The following is a 21,195-nucleotide window of genomic DNA, read 5'->3' as shown; positions in this document are numbered from 1 at the left end:
TCTATCGAAAAAAAAAAATGTCGATATCTAGATATTATGGGGGGAAACAATTTGACATTATTTTAAAGATATTAGAGACATAATCATTCTTGTCACAGTTGGCATAGTTATTAGTTTATGATTCAATATTTTACTGCTTGAATATCGTACAAAATGTGCTTTAATTAGGGTCAGGACAGCAAAACTCATGTTTCAGCTCGAAGAAGGTAAAAAGTATTGCTGTCTCAGTCTGCTTGTGAAGAAAAAAGAACAATAGTCATAATAACTTGTGAAGAAAAAAACTGAAAAAGCTTATCGTAGTGCTTGTCAAACATGTTAAACCCTAGTGAATTTAACAGTTGAAGACCACTGTGATATGCTTGAGCATGCACACCTGTGAATCATGAAGTACTGTAAAATATTCCATGTCTTTGTACCCACTTAGCAAGTTTCATGATCACCAATGTGGCCTCCCTTTATCTTTTGAAGCCATGGTTGAAGTTGCCGCAGGTGAGCATTGAGATGTCTGCAAGCCCTAGAGATCACGAGTTAGATTCTTCCTAAAATCAAAGCGAGGGAGGATCAGGTAAAATGTGATTGCACACTTTTAGTATGTTATTGCACCTGATCACCTATCATCTTTGGGATGCCGGGCAACAACACTATTTTGTGTTATTCCAACCTTGTGATAAAATTGATTTCAGAAAAGAGATCTCAAGCCTAGAGTCATGTTCTTAAGATTGCTATCTTTAGAACTTCAATCGCCCTACTTCAGAAATTTCGAAGATGCGAAAAAGGGTTTTGTTACGACTGAGTTCTCAGAATACAATTAGGCTTGAACCTCAAGAGAGTCACTGCTTTGCAAACACAGATGACCTCTCCCACACATGAACTCTGCAAGCCAAAATTAAGAAGAAAGAATGGAGAAAATTAGAGAGTCTGAAATTTCGATGATCCAAAAGATAGAAAAGAAAGAGATTTATAGACTAGCCAGGCCAAAACGTTTTGAGATAAATGAGATTAATGGTTATAATCCTGACGGTTTGAAAATAGGATAAAAATGTTCTTAAACGGTCACCCACCTTTGACTGTCAATCTAAGGCCTTCAAAACCGTCCAACGACCACAAAGCGCCATAAACACAATATAAATGCTATTAAAACCTTTCAAACGGTCAGATATCTTAAAACCGAAAAATCAAAATGGACATTTGCACCTCACACCGCTGCGAGCGTTCAAAGTGCAAAGTGCGCCATTAAAATGTCACATTGCGCCTCAAGCACCCTTGTGCATGCGCGCATGTGTGCAAATGGCGCGTTTGTTGCTGCACAATGTGCAACAACGTCCGCAATCCACCTAAAGACTCAAGGCTTACCAAAGTAAAAAATAGATAACAAACTCTCTATTTAAACCTCTTGAAAAACTTTTCTCTCTTAGATATGAGACTAAACTTTTTCAAAACACTTTTGGTAGTAAACAAAATCATCAAGATTTAATATTTTAAAACTTTCCTAACATGTTGGTGATAAGGTGCAGGTGCAGCAGCACACTTAAAAGTGTGCATTCACATTGCACTTGGCCTCAATTGGATCAAAGCCCCAATAGATATGGAGCAACAGTGTAGGGTCAGTCCACCCTTTCAGTGTTTACCACAATAGCCTAGGGCCAATCAGGGTTCAATCCTGATGGGTTCCTTGTCATTAGAACAGAAGAAAGAAAAAAGTCATGGCTCAGATCATTCAAATACATGATGATGCCAGGCACCCGCAATGTCTAAGTGCAAAAAAAAAATGACAAAATTTTAGTTAGGGAAAACAATAATGTACAAAACAATGGAGGGTAATGTTGTTTTTGAGCAGTTAATGCACAACAAAGCATCCAGTGAGCTGGACTATAAGGATTCTTGTGCAACCAAATTTTGAACATCATGGGGTCAATAATATGGTGTCATTATGAGGGATGAATTTATGTGCCTACCTTCATGTTGTGCCCCCCAATCATAGTGACAAAACTCGCCAGATTTATGAAAATCTTGCAAAAATATCGTGAAAAACTTATCCAAAAGTTAAAAACGGTAATTTCTGGCGACATTTTCAATTTCTTGCGAGTACTTTTTGTCAAAAACATAAATATCGTGTTTTAAACGTGATATTTATGTTTTTATCAGCTATTTATTGTGAAAAACCGTGTGGTTTTTATGTTTAAATAATTTGTATTTATATTTTCTTATATTTTTTATTTGTAATTTATTTTTTATTACCAAGATTTTGCCGAAAAAATGTGAGATTTAAAAAAAAAAATTGTGAGTTTTTGTCTGCAGATATTTTGCAGTTTTTAAGTTTTGTCAGTATGCCCCCAATATGGCATCCGACAACTAGGAAGCATGAAGCACCAACGTTTATTAAAGTTTGGCACCTACTTAATAGGGGGGCTGCTTGGCAAGGCCATGTGCAAAGGGTAAGTTGTCACGTGTCGTGTCCCCTGTGATTCAAATCAACCTCATCCCTCTTCAAAAAAAACTGTCCAAGGCACCAATCCATGTCCCAAGTCCAGCCATGCTTTGCAAAAGGGATCAGTTGTTTAGGGAGACATGTAAAATGACACTGTTTCTGGCTTTCACAGTAGGCCATGGTCCTTACAAACATTGTGATCCAGAGTTGGCTTTGCACGCTTAGGCTGAGCAGACAATATGGGCCTATTTGTAGGGGTGTCAATGGGTAGGGTTTGATCCGGACCCAACCTGTACCAAACCCTATAGGGTCAGGATTTGGTGATAAAGGAGAATGTCCAATTAGAATCCTGGTCAGACTCAAAGGATCCAATTAGTATATAGATCCAGGTATGGTTCATGAAATTTTATACCAGACTCGGGTCTGATCCCAGTTCTGATTAAGATCCGTGATTTTCAACTCAAAAGAGATAAAAAAAATATTATTTTGTTGGGTATGGACAGGGCCTGTTCATGTAATCCTTATAAGACCCAGGTATGCTTTTCCTTATGATGGAACCGATCAGACACGAGTCGGGGACCAGCACCTGCACCTCAAAGTTGGATCTGGGTTCAGATTCACCTGGGTCTGAACCTGATCCAACCCGTTGACAACCCTACCTGTTTGACTCTCTAGTTTTAATTACTTTTTGCTGATATTTTTCCGATAAAAATGCCAGAACATATAACATTTCAATCTCACATGAGAAAAAAGACCCACTTATTTTAATTGGTTTCAAATTTTTGTCTCCATGGTAGTTTCTTCATCCAAAACAGGCCCCAACTTGGCTTCACATCTAAACCAAGAGAACATGTTGGAGGACTCATCTGATACCAACCAAAAGGTTGGAAATCCGGCCTATCGCAGCCTGTTTCCTACTAAAACCAATTCTGTCAGTATCGGTATATATCGGCTCTGTATCGTTTTGGCCGACGATTCAGGCGAATCGACTGATACAGATACTCAAGTGAATCGCTTTGAATCGGCCAAAAAATAATTTAAAGAACACAACATGAGTTAGTATTAACCTAAGGACAACTCAAAGTTAGTTTATGATGGGGCAAATTTGATTAAACAATAACAAAACTTTGATAGGAAATTGCAAAGTCCCAAACTTTTGTTGTGCACATGAATTAGACCCAAAAGTTTAGTGAGTACTTGAAAATTAGACCCAAACTTTTATAACTCACGAACGGTTACAAAGCGTGAAAGGAACCCGTTACAGAATCTAAGGAGACGTGACCCGTTAACAGAAATCGAAGAGTTGACATCTGTTAACGGAATCCGAAGAGCCATAACGGGCACAAACTACGAGGAATTGTGATCCGTTATCATTTCTCATAACCCGTTAAAGAATCCAAATATCCACAGAAACTTTGAACAAAAAGATACTTTGGTCTTGATTGGATATAGCCCTACGACCAATTACCCGAACCCGGCCCGGCCCGGCACAACACGGCGGGTGAACACGCGCGCATGCGTGTGTGGTAGTCATCCCAACCTCTTGTTCTCAGAAACAAGTGTAAGAGTTTACATGTGGGTTATAAAGCCAACAACAAACTCGAACACCGTCAATATGAGACTATTCCACGTCATCAAAACCAAGCTTTACCAAACAGCCCGTGTTTCTTCTTTTGAATTCTCTCTCCCCACCCTTCTTACACCTAACAGTTACCAAACAGCCCATGTTTATCAATATGGGACTATTCCACCCTTCTTACCAAAAAGCCTTACATGGCCCACCTCTGAAAGCTACAAACATACCGGTGCACCGGCGGAATTTGATCCGGTGCCTTCAAAGAGCATAATGCATTTCTAAGCATGGCAAAGTGACCCTCTCTCTTTCATGTTATCCCCGTAAGCTATCCCCGTAAGCTGCGACTCCTTAATTCTGAGAGACAGTAAACTTGGTGAGTTCAACCTTGTTAATACATCTTAGATGGACTGATTGCACCATTGAGTTGAATGTTTGAAAAGTATGGTGCATGCGAGTGCACATGCATATGCGCGCGCGCACACACACACAGTTGTGCTCTCACAGCTAAAAAAGAAAAGGGTTAACTAGGACTAGCTCAGACCACCATACATCTTATATATGTGATGTTTTGTTTGTCTCAAGGACTTGATCTGTCTCCCAAAGTTTCAAAACTTGAACTTTCATAAATTAGGACCAAAGATTGTCAAAAAAAGTAGGTGTTTTGTTGAACTTTTGTCCAGGAATCAAGTATCAATCTTTAAAAAAAATCCCTGGGAGCAAGAGCAAAAGCTCACTGAGTTTTAAGCTGCCTGAACCGGCAGGCAGTACCAACGCAGCTAGGTCTATGATCCTGAAGGCAGTTTCTGCGTGTAAATATTAAAAAAAAAAAATCTTTAAACAAACCGAAAGATGTTTTCTACTTGAGGGAGTCAAGAAGATTTTCACGCAACTCTTCTTCAAAACAATGGGCGAATGCCACGTGTCCTCAGGTTTGAGTTTGATGTGTGTGCCACCATCATCATCATACTCTGTCAAACTGGACCAATTGGACCAAAACTCAAAATCCTTATGTATGAATGTTTGAAAAATGTTGGTATCTTTACAACCAAGGGTAGTGGGTCCTACATGACCAGACCATGTGCATTGAAAACTCAGCGTGAGCTCATGTCCCCTACATGAATAATCTCTGAAAGTCATTGTTCCCCTTTGAGATGGTTGTCTTGCAGCCACGGGATCCATCTCCACCGTCCATTCAATGAGCCAACCACCCAGATGGAATAGAGAAAGCAAATGAACAAGATGGGACCCATTTGTCAATAATGATGCTAGTAGCTCCAAACTACATGGTTCAAGCCGAGTTGTGCACTTGATCACTTTGAGTTGGCTGTTTACTTTTGCCTTTCCTTTTTTTGCTGGTCTGCATTGTGTCTGTTTTGGTGCAAATCTTCAAAAACTTGGTCCTACTTGCAGCCTGGCATACAACCATATCATTTTGACCCAGTATGGTTTGAACACTGCTTTTTCTATATTCAAAGAGTTCACAGAAGGATCCATTTGAGGACAAGAAAGGCTAGATTTGATCAAGTATGTGGGGTTTCCTTTCGTTCATTATGTCATCCTAGTAGGGATGGCAGTGGACCGGGGCGAGGGCGGGGGATAGGGTCTCCACCCCCACCCCGTTTCAAAATCCGAACCTTCATCCCCGCCTCCATCCCCGCACGGGGATGGATTTCAACCTCCACCCCTACCTCCATCCCCTGTCCAAACGGGGGCGAGGCGGGGAGGGGCTAGGCAGGGATTGAGACAGGGACGGGGCGGGGTGGGGAAAAGCTTAAGTCCATCCCCGCCTCCATCCCCACACGGGGATAGATTTTAACCTTCATCCCTGCCTCCATCCCTGTTTCATGCCCTTCATCCCCGGTCCAAACGGGGCGAGGCGGGGCGAAGCCCCGTTGTCCCCCGGTCCACTGCCATCCCTACATCCTAGGCAACACTAAAATGAGAAAAGTCTAATGCCAATGTGTTCAAGCCTCGTAGTTTTACGCTGCTGGCACGACGACCATAGGTATGACAGGCTGAACCAGCATGACCAGGTCTTCATGCCGGTGCCGTTTCTTCTAGTTATAAATTAAAAAAAAATGTGTTCAATGAATTCTGGCCTTGGGAAATTATGGGTCTTATAGTTTCAATAGGGCTGCCAACTGTTCGGGTCCCACCCGGATCCGGAATATTTGGTTGGGGGCACATTGACAAAGGACCTTCAACACTTAATTCAGTCTCCAAAATGGGCCAATGCACTCTTTTAAATTTTAATTTTAATTTTTTTATTTATGACACTATGAAATTGATGCCAGGTTGAGAGACTTGCCACGCTGGAAAATACTACCGAGCTATATTCTTAAATTTATTTATTTATTTATTTTTGCTCGCAAGATTTCCTCAATAAAAACAAGAGAAAATTCAAAAAAAAACCAGATCGGCTATAAATACATGGCCGATAAACCGTGGTTTTATGCTTTTAGAAAAAAAAAACAGTCAAATAATGCACATTTCAACCCAAAACCAACACCAACTGCATAAGATTGTCATTCATCAAACAACCAGCATTATCTTTACATATAGATCTGGTCTGCTGAGACTCAAGGCTGTAAATAGGCTGGATTGGGTTGGGCCCATGGCCTACTTGGGTCTGGAATCTGGATTCAATTCTGTCAATGAATAAGTTCTGTTTTATATCTGCAACCAATCAAACATGGTCATATGATCCAGACTTGCAAGATCGGATTCAGAAAACAAGCATACATTGGGCACTTTTACAGATTATATATACAAAACCTCGCCAAAACAATCACTATCTTATGCCTTCCTTGGATCCTGACCCAGCACACACGGTGCTGCTGCACCTAAATCGTGCACCATCTGCTGTCCGGCCCCACAGCTGACAGGATGTATCTCAAAGATGGAGGGTGATCAGGTGCAACAGCACACTGAAAGTGTGCTATCACATCACACACCTGATACTTCCTCTAACCTTGGCATCACCTGATCTCAATTTTCTGAAAAATTCAAGGCCTTTGTGCCCGTTCTGACCGAGGCCGGATCATGTGTGATCACATTGTGCATATTTTATGTGCCGCTGCACCTTAGCACCCTCCATCTTTCCTGTACAGCCTGTCAGCTGTGAGGCCAGTAGATGGTAGGTGCTCAAGTGCAGCAGCACACTCGAAATTTGCAATGTGATTTCTCCTGATCTTTTTTTCGTTCTGAGCATGCCAATGAGTAGACACATTAGGAAATAATGCGGACGAATAATCTGTGTGCGTTGACAAGCTTTACCGAGGCTAGCAGGGAAGCAGATCCAGTACTTGGCCAAGTACATTATAGAGGTAGCCGGCCCAATGCAGTGAGGTGTTCAGTCAATGGGCCGAGTACCTTGTAAGGTATTCAACCGGAGTATCAGATCATTAATAACAGTGGAAAAAGTAGTTCTGGTAAATGAGATCCGATCAGGTGATTTGTCAAATTACTTTAAGAAAGTGATTTGACATCTTCACCGTCCATTGCTTCATCTCACAAGGACTTCATGGTCCTTGTGTACATTGTGGATGGTTAGGATGCTAAATCACTTTTCTAAAAGTGATTTGGCAAATCACCTGGCAAATGGTTGAATGAACAGAGCTTCACTAGCTCTCCTTGTGCTTGTGGGCAAGCTCCAACTTCTTGACAAAACAAATCATTATTTCAAAGCAGTCTATAACATGAATGGTACTCCAGATCTATTGAGCTGAGCTCAGACTGGCTTGTCTACAAAAACATACATTATTTGAAAGCTAGAAGCAAATGGATTCTATTAGTAGCATGACAATTTCTCAAAATATTTTTAAAATCTCATGATTTTTCATGGGTTTAAACAAGATACTTAGGTTTTTAATGGCTATTTATTATAAAAAAACATGTATTTTTTATTTTAAATTATATTTTATTGATATTTTTTATAAAAATAATTATTTTGTATGCAGCATAATGTTATATAATGTTGTGATATGCTATAAGACATGAAATGCATATATGCACATGTGGATGCCTATGAATGAGCTTGGGGTTCCAAAGAACCTATGTGATGCTAATAGTGCACAAATATGTTGTGTGAGATGTGATAATGTGCTCTAAGTCATGAAAAGTATGCATGCAGACGGAACCGTTCATGATTGAGCAATGAGTTGAAATAAGCTCATGGAGTGCTGAAAGTGCATTGTTATAAAAGAATATACATGCACACCTGACATAATATTGGTTTAATGGTACCGGAGCATATGAAGGCTCACTTTTTAAATGCACTTGGGCATTCTAAATGGATTATTAATATGAATAAGTTAATATAACTGTGTAACTACCATGAATGAGTAGTATGATGGTCATGTCATGAATGGCAATTTAGAAAGCTACCCTGTAAGGGTACTTGGGCTATTGGGCCCTAGTGTGCTCAATGATAAAAAAATACAAGTGATAAAATGCATGAACATTGTTTTAAGAAGAACACTCAATAACCCATTTAAACCATTTTATCTTAGAGAGGGTAATTAGTACAAAACTATGTTGGACTATTATGTGTTTTGAGAGCAAGAGCATCTCATTGGTCCCCAAGTTATCAGAGTTAGGAGGTCGAGACTACCAATTATATCCTAAGTAGTAGGTTCATGTCTTATACAGTAATGTTGGGATGCATCATGTTTATTGCTACTGTGATTTTCTCTCAGTCACGGGCCACCCTCAATGGATTCATTTCAATCATTTACTCGAGAAATTAAAATACACTGCATAACAAACACTCGAGTAATCTTTGTTGATTCAACGATTGTATTGTGTGTACATGCAAGAAGCGTAAAAAGTGAAACAAAAGTCTTGCACTTGAACACATTTATTTTATGTAAAAACTTGTATTAAAAACATGTCTTAATAATGTAAATGCTTAATCAATGATATTATGTTATGTAACATGTATAAATTTGCTATAATTGCTCAGTTAAATGCATTGTTATGTTTGCCATTGAAATGCATTTTCATATGATGTTACATTGTTTACATTCTAAAAGAATATATGTTTATCTATGTATATACATGCAAAGGTATTGTGTTCTTACTAAGACTTGATGAGTCTAACTCCTATATTACAATTATTTAGGTAATAAATGAATTAGTTGGATAATAATGAAATGTTGTTGGTGGTGGCTAAGAACCAAATATTTGAATCAAGCATTAGTTTGAATAAAAATACTTATTAATTGGTTTTGATAATTATTTTAAATTGATGAATGGTTAAATTAGTGAACAAATTATATTGTTATTTTTATATTTTAGATTTGAATTCCTATGTTGGAACTGATTCACGGTTTAGACCTGGATCCAAGTCTAATACATGAATTGGATCTAGTCCCATATTGAGTTCTCCTAATTCTAACTGGCCTGAATTCTAATCAAAACTAAAATAAATATTTTTTTGGTATTTTTTGTTTTTTCTTTGATAAAGGGTTCATGTCATTAGTTGTCCCTTTCTCGAACTTAATTATAGTTGGCTAATATAGACTAGCACTTGCACACAAATGAGCCCCTAGTGCTTAATTTGGTTGGAGAAATATTATCGATAAGGCCTTGCATAAAAAAAATCCTATATTTTTTGGTTAAAATTTTGGGGCATGTGCGGACCTCTCAAGAATATGCAAATTTTCTTTATAATAGACTTTACTATTAATTTTTCAACCTAAAAATTGAAGCATTTTGAAGAAACACAGAAAAAAACAAAGAAACTAGACAGAAATATATTTCCAATGATATCTGAATCGCTGAAAAATGATGAACGAGAGTTTAGATACAACCTCAACAACATTTTGAGAAAAGGAGATGAACATGCATGATTGCTCCTAGCCCAGTTATTCTATGTTGTTTTTTATCACATGCGTTGTAAATTAGTGAAAACAATAAAAAGGACAAATGGATCAGTGTATGAGCTTTCTAACACCACCAAGATTGCCTTAATTTAATGAGCGATTTGCAAGAAATGTCTTTCAAAAGATAAATTTTTTTATTGTATTGTACTCTCTAACTAAAGGTAGATTCATATAATTTTTTTTTGCAAATCTTACAAAGTTTGCATAAAATATAAGCAAAAAATGACTAATATTTGCAAGGATGAGGAAGTCTCCATAAATTATAAGCATGTGGAAGTTCATGTATATTTTATACGAGGATGAGAAGCACATATATTTTATGTTGACTTCATGAGGTGTTCCTCATAAAATGTTTGCGGACTTCCTTATCCTCACATAATATATATGTGAACTTCCTCATCCTCGTATAAAATATATGCGAACTTTTTCATTTTTGCATAAAATATATGCAGACTTCCTCATCCTCACATAAAATATATGCAGACTTTCTCATTTTCACATAAAATATATCTGGACTTCTACAACTTCACATAAAATATATGTGGACTTCTTCATCTTTGCATAAAATATATGTGAACTTCCTCGTCATCGTATAAAATATGTACTTCCTTATCTTCGCATAAAATATATGTTGACTTTCTTATCCTCGCATAAACTATATGCAGACTTCCTCATCCTCACAAATATTGGTCAGTTTTCACCTATATTTTATCATCCTTGCTTATATTTTATGCAGACTTTTTCATCCTTGCTTATATTTTATGCAAACTTTGTGAGGTCCACAAAAAAATTTTGTGAATCTACATTTTAGTTAGAGGGTGTGATATAACCAAAAAAATTATCTTCTAGAGGATGTTTCTCCCAAACCACTCATGAGATAAAGGTGATCTTGGTGGTGTTGGAAAGCTAACGCATCGATCTATTTATCATTTTTATTACTTTTCTTAATTTCTGAAGGTGGCCAAAAAAAACATAAATTAATCGGGTTAGGCGCAATTGCGCCTGTCCATCTCCTTTTTTAGAACACTGTCAAGGCAGTATCTCAGCGTCCGTTCATCATTTTCCAGCGATTCAAATGTCGTTGGAAAGATATTTCTATCTAATTTCTTTGTTCTTTTTTATATTTTCCTAAAATCTTTCAATTTTTTGGTTAAAAATCAATAGTAAAGTCTGTCACAGAGAAAGTTCGCATATCCTTATGAGGTCCAAACATGTGAAAGTTAAAATGGTCATTTTAATGCCCAACATTTCTTGTTTTGATTATCAAGTGAATTTTAGCAAATTGCAAGGTTTTTTTAAAACACATCATTTTTGCCATGCAGTATGCTCAATATATATATATATATATATATATATATATATATATATATATATATATATAGAGAGAGAGAGAGAGAGAGAGAGAGAGAGAGAGAGAGTAGGCCAATGGACCCACGTGTGGCATCCATCTAGACAAGCTTTAATGGTGGAAAGTGACTGCTGCTAAAACCCCATTTTGCACAAAAAAGGGGCAAGCAGACACCTGGCATGCTCACGCACATCCGCCTACCATTTTGCTTACAGCTCTCTCTTTTTCATATGTGTGTGTGTGTGTGACACCCCAATTTTTAAATCCTGAAAATGGTAGAATTTTTTTAAAATACTTTAACAAAATAGCAGCAAAAAAATCTATCGGGGCTAAAACTTGGCGTGCTACTTCTCATATACAATCATAAACATTCAACATTAAAATTGAAAATTCAAACATTCATAAATTGAATTAAATGTTCATAATTATCTAAAAATTAAATATAATTTCTAATTAATTAATTAATTAAAATATCAGAGTTTGAGCAATTAAAATTGCTCTCAAGCCAAAACGTCGGAGGCTTGGGAAAGGTATGGCTCGGTCTCCATCACAACCTCCTGCCATCGTATGTAAGTCTACTTACTTCCTGAAAAACATTAAAATCAAAAGGTCAGACATACAATGTCTCAGTAGGGTAGAGTTATACTAAACAAGTAAAGCGAAAATACGAAAGCAGAAATTGCATCTAACTTTTCATACACTGAATCAAATTAAATCTAAAATAATTCAACATGCATTTCAATAATTCTAGTAAGCATACTATTTGCAAAAATATCAAATATGCATTATTCATTTAAACTTAAGCAAGTATAATGCATGAACAATTAAAAATACATGTAGTTACCAATGTAGAAACCATTGGTATGCATAAATCGATTCTTATCTTTAATTATCTTTTTTTTCTTAGATAATGCATATCATACCTATCTAATGCACATATATTTAGGTTTCACTTCTTAGCCCAGTGGGTATAAACACAGGCATATACTTAGATCAGGATCATGACACATGTAGTGTTTTCATAAAGAGGTGACTTTAGCCTGGTCGGACACCTTTCACCAGTCTCGGTTGAGGGATGACAAAAGTGAGAGAGACTTTCAATACCACCATCTCAATGCATTGGAATTCTCCACATGAGTTTCTTCCCCCTATATTGCAGTCTATTGTAGAGGGTTTTTTCTATCTTCGTGGGTAGGGAGAAGCAACCTCCTGTGCTCAAAACATAATTCCACAAAGCCAGATGTACCGCTTGCACTCTCTTTGCAAGAGCTTTAGTATCGCATGTTTTACTTATTTAATTTAAATATCTTACATGCAACACAATGACTGAATCCCTCAAAGAGGATTCAACCACTTCAACTATGGATGTGTATATTAGAGCATTGCATTTGATAACATATTCATTTTCATGATTTGCAAGCACACATGCATATACATGAGCAATGCGATAAATTTTTATAACTTGCATGCATCCACACATTTACATCATCATCATCATCATAAAAATATGCATAAACATACAATAGGGATAGCATTAAAACATTGCCAATAAATTCGCAAGTTAGACCTTTCGATCCCTTGCTTTGCACGTAGCCATATAGGCGAACACATTCATTTATTAAACATTCATTCATGCCTCACCATTAGATATATCATTCTCTACATAAAATTAGACTTTTACAATATATTTATACAGTCTGTAGATTATTCATAATAGCATGCATATCAATGAAAAAATTATGCAAGTATTTGGGGATCGGTTCTTAAAACGGTTCTAAAGTTGCAAAAAGTCTAACTCTGTTACAGAGGTTATAGAAATTTTTTAAGTTGATGAACAAAGCTAAGTTTTTTATAGTTTGAATAAAATTTTGTCAGCTTTTCAATGCCATAAACTATTCATAAAAATTCATCTATATGAGTAAGTTACGAACGTTTTACTATAGACCTATACTTTTTTATTCTGACTATCACAAAACAACACTCATTCCATAAAAAGAACCCACAATTTTACAGTAATTATAAAATTTTGTTAACTTTCCAATGCAATAAATCGCTCATCAAAACTCCTCCGAATGAGGAAGATATGAGTAATTTACTGGTTAGGTGTTAGGCTAGAAATACGAAATATCGGGTATATGCATTCGGATGGGGCCAAAATGGGTCATCCGAATCTATACTTTCAAATTTTTTCCATGAATTAAACTAAAAAAATTATAAAATTTTAACTACACTAAACTAAAATAATCTATAATAGACAAATCTATTTTTATCAGCCATTTGGCCAAAAAAACAGACCCGTCTCACATAGGGCTTATTTTCTAAAAAATAATTTCAGTAAATTTCTCAATAAAATAAATAAATCATGCAATTTTCTTAAGAATAAAAAATAAAAAAATTTATATAATAATTCTAAAATATCAGCATGCACCTACACTATAATTTATAATTAAATTCTGCATGAACTTAATAAGACATATCATGGCTTTTACTAATATTATTAAATTTTTTTGAGGAACGTGATAACACAAAATACGTAATTTCTAAGGAATTCGACCATAGAAATCATTCAAATTTTTATAGTGTATCTACAATAACGTGATCTACTAACCCAAATTGAATTTTGCAAAAAAATAATTAGACAACCTAAGTATTCAAAATTTTAAGGTTTTACTTTCTGAGAAACCAAATTTTTTAAGAAAAATACAATTTTTAGAAGGGTTTTCTCTCGAAAACCCATTCTAAATTCATCCTTTGATAGTCCTAAGCCAAACCCACATATGAGAGGCATGATTTAAGGTCTATACTGATGAAAATTTGATGGAATTCATGCCTATGAATTATGTTCTACAAGTAGAGCATAGAACTCCCTACATATTTGACGAAAAATGATCCTACGAGCTTAGGCTATTCTTTTCACATGATCTGGCCATTTCACATGAGCCATGGCCTCACATACTTATGCTCTCTTTACGCGTGTGGAAGCCTTCCTTGCTCAGCCAAGGGTGAAACACCAAGGATTTGGTGTAGGAAAAAGAGAGAGAAGAGAAGAGGAATTTGGGAGAGAGAAAAACTTGGAAAAAAAATAATAAGGAATCAAATGGGGGAGGGGGGCGTGAGCCCCTCTTCCCTTTTTATAGACCCTTAATTAGGTCAATGGCTGGGGCTAATCTCAGCCCTTGATCTATTCTAGGCTAAGTTTTCAAATCTCTAATTGCTTTTCTTTCCTTTTTTTTTTTAATTCTTTTTTTTTTGTTAATTCAAGCATGGTATATAATATATATACTATAAATATGACATAATATATTAATTATATTGTAGGATACACACATAAGAAAGGGGCAGCTCGACCCCCATGGGTTGGCCCCCTTTCTATTTTGGAAATTTTCAACTTGGTTGCTTGGCAAGCAAATTGACTAGGTAAGTTTTTTTTTTTTCTTTTCTTTCTTTCCTTCTTTCCTTGATCCAACCCTTGTTAGGTCCTTCTAGACCCATCTAGGCTAGATGCCCCTCTTATGGGGCTTGAATTTTTAAAAAAGGAACCTTTTGACTTTTTGGTTCTTTTAAATTTTTAGTAAGTTTTTAATTTAACTTGTTTTTAAAAGCTTTATTTTTTATTATAATTTAAAGTTTTAAATTGGATGCCACATAGGATGGAACGGCCCACCTATGGACTCCTACCATTTTATTAAATTTAGTTAATTATTTGAATTCGATTTCATTAAATAAAATTTCAATTTAATTCAAATAAAACTTTATAAAAATTCAAATGTGAAACTATATGAAATGTAATTAAATACAATTTGGATAGGCTTGCATATAATTAAATTCTATTTAGAAATTTTTAAATTCTCATATAAATAATATATTTATTTTAATTATCCCTTAAGGGTTAATTCAAATTTCTCAAAAATTATTTCTGAAAATTTCAAACCCTATAGGGTCAATGAGACCCTGGGCGTTGTTATCATCGCAAAATTTTTCCCCTCCCTTGCGAGAGAGAAACGAATTTCGCGAGTCAAACTCGACCAAAGTTTTGAAAATGGTTTTGAAAATTACTCGCCTCCGTTTTGAAAATCTGCGGGAAAATTCCATGGAATGGGATCCGCCTGTCGGTACGAGATTCAACCATTCCTGGCGCCTTTACCAGGGGTAATTGAACCAAGGATCAATTACGTGCTTTAACTTGACTCAAATATCTAAATTATGCTCTATTTTTCCTAGAATGCACAAAGAATCATGCTTGTGCTATGGAATTTTGAAAAATGCAAGTTTGAGAAAATATGATGTTTGCTTTGGAAAATTGAAATGCATTTGAAAAATGATTGGAAAAGTGTTTGAAATTAGAATTCCTAGGAAAATTCTTGAACTTTATTGGAAATCAGAAATTTACATTGGAAAATAAATTCTCAGGAAAATTTGAACTTTAGAAAAACGATTTTGAAATTTGGAATTGCTTTTCTGAGAAAATGGATTTGAGAATTCTGAGAAAATCTAAGAAATTCATTGGAAAATGACTTTTGAAATGGAAAATGAATTCTCAAGAAAACTGGAAAATATGAGAAAATGAATTTCTGAAAACTTGGGATTTTGAAATTTGAGAATTTGAAAACATAGGAAAATCTTGATTTGAACTTGGGAAATGTTTTGAAATGTCATTTGAAAACTTAGGATTTTGAGAAAATCAGATCTTGAGAAAGACTTGGAAATTCTTGAGAAAGCTGAATTTTCTGAAATTGAAATTGGAAAATGAATTTGAGAATAATGCAATTTGAATGATATGAATGAATGAATATGAATTTGAAAAGGTAATTTTAATTGAGGAATTGGGAAATCCTTTTAAAACTTTGAGAAATGCAGTGCATTTTTGAAGTTAGCCTAAGTGTGTAGGCTGAATGTGGCTGATATAAAGATCATAAATCTTGGTTTTCTTCGTATTCTGACTATGGCCATAAATACGAATCCCACCGAGTTTATAAACTCCATAAAAGCTTGTGCACGTGCCATTCGTGTAAACCATAGTGAATTTGAAATAATGTGCATGAATCATACATCACATATTAAAATTTTGCAGAAATTAAACTATATGCAATGCAACCCTATTCTAAGCAGAAATGTAACTCTTATTCCAAATATTACATTGATTTTTTACATTGAATTGAAATAAAAGAAATAAAATGGCTAAGTCTTCTTCTTGAATATTCCTGCAAAACTGGAAAACAAAGTTAGCACAAAAATGTAGGTTTTTCTGAATTTATCCAAAAATATGGGAAATTATCGGATATTATTCAGATATAAACCCAAATTCATACCCCCTTTGATATAAACATGATAAATAATGAATAAATTTCGAAAATAAACTTGAAAATTCGAAATTGAGGTCAAAATGACCAAAATACCCCTGATGACCTTGAAAACAGGGTTTTATGAAAGATTTTTTTTGTAAATTTTGGAATTTTGAAAATCAAATGAAATAAATCAAACATAATATGATAAAATATGATGATATGCATGAAATTTTGGAGAATTAGAAATTGAAATTTCGAAATTTAGGTCAAAATGACCAAAATACCCTCGATAACAAGACTATGGCCTTGAAACCAGGGTTTTCTGAAATAAATTTTGCAAAATTGAAAAATATGAAATGAAAATGAGATTAAAATTAACCCTAATATGATTCTACATGCTTATGTACATGATACAAACCCTAACATGGCGAAAATATCATAAAATATCGAATTTAACTTGATTTTCGCTTCTGAATTTAAAGATAAACTAACACATGGAGCAAATGAACTTAGAATTAAACCAAATTTGGCATGGACAACTAAAATAACCCTAGAAACATAATGGATCTCTAAAATATAATTTTTTTGTATTTTTAAATATGGAAATTCAAAAAAAAAACCCTAAATTTTGTGATTTTTGCCTAAAATGTTGATTCTAAAGGGGATTTAGGATATCAAATTTCCATAAAAATTTCCCAAAGTTCATGGGGTGACATAAGACAGTAATTCAAGGATTTTTTATTTTTACACTTTCTGGTTTTGACTTATGGTCGGAGCTGTGCCACTCCGGCAAGTCGGATCGGAATCCGACGATTCTAGGATTTAAGGGAAACAGACAGGTTTCGGGAGAAAATGTGGGAAAAATAGCAAACAGATGGGAAAAAGGTTGAAATTGTGGGAAAATGTCCCTGACAAACAGAAAAAAAATTGATTTTTTGACACCCTTGGGATTCGGATTACGGTTTGGAAAAGGACACACTGTTATCAGAGACCTAAATCTCTGGAATTTCTGGACATTGGAATCTGTTAGACAGAAAGAGAAAATCCGGGAAAAATAATGAAACAGATCCAAAAATTCCCAAATTTTGGGAAATGATAGGAAATTATGTTAGGAACAACTTTCATGTTGAAAGGTTTTGCAGACAGGCTACGGATTGGGAGGACTTGATGCATTAAGGTCTGTCTATACCCTGACAAAAGAAAATCGAGATTTTCCCAAGGGTCTGGGAAATCCGATTTTTCACAGAGAGTAAAACAAACTGGAAAAACTTCAAAATTTTCAGATAATCAGTATATTCAATTATGAATCCACTATGATTTTTTGAGGGAAAATTGAATCATCCATGGAGGCGATCTTGGGTTGACAACCCTGCTAAATGGGAATCTGGAATTTCCAGAGGGTTTAAAACCTGATCTGGACTTTGGATTTATTAGATAGAGTTATTAAACTCAAATCGATCTGAATTTTTGCAGAGAAATGAATGATTAACCCATACATCTATCATAAAATTTTTGAAATTTATAGATGAACAATTAAACATGAAATGAAGGCTGGACTGACGCTTAAAATCAAAACCTATAAACTAATAAGCAAATATTAAAGAAACTAATCAAAATACCTATAAAGCATTAAAATAATCTAAATATGAGGCCTATAATATGAAATTTACATGAATTCAATGATAAAACAAAAATAATCAGGGGGGTATAATCTAAACTCAATTTTGGCTATGGTGATAGGGGATCCGATCCATCCATCGGAGGGATCCCATACTCCATGTAGCCTTAAGCAAGAAAGTAAGGAAAATAAAAAAGTAAAAAGATGAAGCTCTTACCTTGGGTTTGCTGGGATTGGCTGAAGGAAAGCGGATGTGGTGGAGATGATCCAAGGTTGAGGAAGTTGGGGCGTCAAAGGCACCAAGGTGAGGATGGCTGGAAGTCAAGAAGGAGGTGCCGGCTGGAACGTGTGATGAAGGTAGTGGCTGCACTTGAAGTTGGTTGTGGCTGGTAGCAAGGGTGTGAAGGAGGCTTGCTGGAGATGGCTATGCTGCTGTGGAGGTGTCCCTGTGGTGCTGCCAAGGATGAAGGTGTGGCTGTGGCTGCAAAGAGCTCCCCTTTGGTGGTTGCTGCCTTTGAGAAGTTTGAAGATGGCTGCAATGAAGGGCTGCTGTTGGAGGCCCAGCTGTTGTTGTGGAAGGTGGCCCAACTGCGGTTGTGGAAGGTGGCTGTGATGGAGGCCCAACTGCTGCTGTGGAAGGTGGCTGTAATGGAGGTGAAGACGTTGATGGTGCTTCAAAGTGGAGGTCGGCTGTTGGCTGGAGAAAGGAGCTCTGGAGGTGGCTTCAATGGCTGGGAGTTGCAGCCAAGGATAGCTTGGGGTCTTGCTGCAGCCAATGGAGAAGGCTGCAGATGCTGTGATCGATGGTTGTAATGGTGCTGTGCGTGGAGGTGAGTGGCTGCTACTGTCACCAAAGGGGAAGCTTCACCAAAGCTGCTGGCTGGACCAACGAGTGGCTGCAACGATGGGGAGGTGGTGGACAGCGGTGGTGAAGATGCTGCAAGGTTGTAATGGAGGAAGGGTGTTGTTGGAGATGGCAAGGGGAGCTTGCAAGAGCTGGGCTGAGAGAGGCTGCAGCAGCCAAGGGGAGAGGAGGAGAGAGCTAAAGGGAGAGAGAGAGAAGAGTGCGTTCAATCCGTTCTTGGGCAGCCGTAGCCTTTTTTTTTGTTTTCTTTTTTTTTTGGTTTTCTTAACTTAGGGAAGATTATATCTTTCCCTAAGTTCTTAGTTTTAATTAGGGAAGGAAAGGGAAACAACCTTTACGTGAATGGCTGGGCAAGAGGGAAAGGAAGGGAGGAAGGAAGGAAAGAAGGAAAGAAGAGGAAGAAGAAAAAAGAAGAAAAAGAAAGAAAAGGGAAAAAGAAAGGAAAGAAAGAAAAGGAGGGAAAAAGGAAAAGGGAAAGAAAATGAGAAAAAAAAATGGAAAGTGGGGCTGGAGGCTTGGGTGACCACCTTGTGGGTCCCACCTCTCTAAAATGCAAAATAAATAATAATAATAAAAATAAAAATAAAAAGAAAATTGAAAGGAATAAAAGATTTTTTTTTAATAAAACAGAAATGTAAATGAGTGGGCCATCTCAGAGCGGGTCCAAATTACACTTTTGAAACTCATTTTGACGATTAGAGGGGTAAAATAGTCTTTTCAGAAAATTTCCAGGTGAAACGAGCTATTTTTGGCATATTTTGAAATGAGCTCGGATTTTGAAGTTCAATACCCCGTTGCGAAACAAATTTAGTGTAGAATTTGAAAATTTGATTTTGAAAGAAATCCAGATTGTTTTTCTCGAGAAAATATTTCCAAACAAAATGAGCTATTTTTGGCAGTTTTTGAAACGAGCTCGGATTTTGAAGTTCAATACCCCGTTGTGAAGCAAATCTAGTGTAGAATTCAAAATTTTGAGTTTGAAATAAATCCAGATTATTTTTCTTGAGAAAATATTTCCAAATTTAGACTCCTGGGGGTAAAAATGTCAATTTTGGAAACCCAGGGTTTGAAATTGATTTCTGAAAGTTTTTAAAACTCGATCTGGATTGAAATTTATAAAACTGGAGTTCTGGACTTCGAAAATTGAATGAAATGTGATGAAATGTTATGAAATGCTGAGAAATGATATGAAATGATGAGAAATGACATGAAATGCTATGCGAAATGCTAACTCTGAATGAAGAATTTTGGATGTCAGACCCCGATTGACACTTGTATCATTTCAAAAAGTGTTAAAATTGACAAAATTTGCAAAAATGGTTGAAGAAATGATTTTCGAGCTCTGCCAAGCTAGAGTGACACTAGAAATTAGGTTTTGAGCTGGATTAAACTGAAATGAACTAAATTGAGTTGAGTTTTAGAGTTTTAGAACTCAAATGAACAGACCAGGCACTGACTCAACTGACCTTTCCGACTGAATTTTCAAGAAAAGCTACCATTTTTATAAAATGGTACGGAATGATCACTAGAGTGAAGTGAATTACGAACCTGAACTGGGTTTGAGCTAGAACAAAGGTCAGTAATACTGATATGAACTAAAATCAAAGATTGAACACTAGCTCAATTGACTTAACTCAGCTCAATTTCAGCTGAAAGAACTAAAATGGACTAAAATGGGCTCCTAAACACTTGGAAATGGTATTGAACTGAAACTGGAGCACTTGAACTCCTGGTGAGCTCAAGTTAGACTCTGGGGAACATGACTGACTGGGAATGACTGACTTGGAGACAATTGGCTTGGATTCGAGTGAGAAATGAGCTCATTTTTTAAGAAATGATCCCATTTTGGCAGGAAGGTCAGAAATGAAAATGGTTTGTTCATTGTGAGCTCAGATGAGCTTGAGATGACTGATATTTTAACTGTCCTGAACTGACCAATGAGCTTAGTTGACTCCGACTGACTGGGGTCTGGGATGACCTAGGGGTAAAATGATAATTTTCCTAATGAAAATGGGTAAAATAGTGATTTTCTGAAACTGACTCGGGGTTTGACTCCTACATTGACCTAACAGGGTTGGCACTGCCTGAGGAGGATTGTTTGAGAATGGATGTGGAAAATTTGGGGTGTTTACAGGCGTGTAGAGTATCTTTTTCACATTTAAATGTTTTTTCTAAATTCTACAAACCCTT

At 36.2% G+C, this 21,195-nt stretch overlaps 1 protein-coding gene across 1 annotated transcript in view; it reads right to left on the bottom strand.

Annotated features, from left to right (window-relative positions):
* Positions 1–11,635: 11,635 nt before the first annotated feature.
* The window catches only part of LOC149817139 (stearoyl-[acyl-carrier-protein] 9-desaturase, chloroplastic-like), a 71,253-nt gene continuing 61,693 nt past the window's right edge, over positions 11,636–21,195 (bottom strand). Inside the window, exon 4 of the mRNA XM_089986621.1 lies at positions 11,636–11,823. The gene's annotated coding sequence lies outside the window, so the exon portion shown is untranslated. The remainder of the gene's footprint in view (positions 11,824–21,195) is intronic.

The sequence above is a fragment of the Nuphar pumila genome, chromosome 14 (assembly GCF_984573655.1).
Source record: "Nuphar pumila chromosome 14, dmNupPumi1.hap1.1, whole genome shotgun sequence".
In the NCBI taxonomy this organism is placed as follows: Eukaryota; Viridiplantae; Streptophyta; class Magnoliopsida; order Nymphaeales; family Nymphaeaceae; genus Nuphar; species Nuphar pumila.
Note: the sequence above shows the minus strand (reverse complement) of the source record. Positions and strands in the feature narration are given on the sequence as shown.